This window comes from Gavialis gangeticus, unplaced genomic scaffold, assembly GCF_001723915.1.
Source record: "Gavialis gangeticus isolate Ggan-Ray unplaced genomic scaffold, GavGan_comp1, whole genome shotgun sequence".
Taxonomy (NCBI): Eukaryota; Metazoa; Chordata; order Crocodylia; family Gavialidae; genus Gavialis; species Gavialis gangeticus.
Window position 1 is genome coordinate 12,588,976 of NW_017728991.1, and position 908 is coordinate 12,589,883.

A 908-nucleotide genomic window follows, 5' to 3' on the forward strand; every position below is an offset into this window, starting at 1 on the left:
AGGCCCAAGACTGTGGCGGGATTAAAAAAGCAAAACAAATATTTACATATGAATGGTGAAACCTGGATTCAAATCTCCTGCCTCCCTCTGTACATCAACAGTTTTGCTCTGAGGTATCAAATAGGATTTATTTTCAGCCCCTGTCTGCAAAACAATTTAACATGTGGTTTGGGACGTGGCCTGGGTGCTTTAATTAGCAAGCCGGGCTAATTAAAAGCGCCCGCGCGCCACATGTATCAGCATCCCCACGCTGAAAAATGGTGGCGGGGTGCTTTGAACTAAAGTTCATCGAATGGGTTTCAGTTCAAAGCACACCGCTGCCGTCTTTTCAGCATGGGGACGCGGGTACGGAAGGCTGCCAGAGCGCATCAATTTCTGTGCTCCAGCAAACTCGATTAATTGAGTCTGGTCCTCCGCACTGGATTTCCAACGCATCGGAGCAGGCTCCCTGCACGTCTATAGGAGCCCAGTACGACTGGCATGGGGCCCAGTTTAAAACCCATTGGAATGATTAGAAGTCTCCATTTACTTCTGTGTGTTTTGGATCAAAACTTATATGTCCAGTAGTGGTTGAGGGCTTGATGTCTTCTTCATCTTCTGAAAGTCTTCTCCCAGCAGGATAGTCTGTCTATTCAAGGTACATATATGATCTAGGGCTGCGTGAAGCTTCAGGTGGTGATTCGATTTGGAGGAGCTTCGGCCCGATTCGGTGCCCGAATCTGAATCGAATCAGGGGACCAATTCAAAGGTCCGAATCAATTCAAAGCTCTCCAAATCCTCGGAAAAGATTCGGAGAGCGGCTGCAGCCGGGAGCTGCAGCTGGACATGGAACTGGGAGGTACTAGGGGCGGGGGAGGGGACCATCGGGGGACCATCGGGGGACCACTGCCACCCCCCAACCCCGCCTG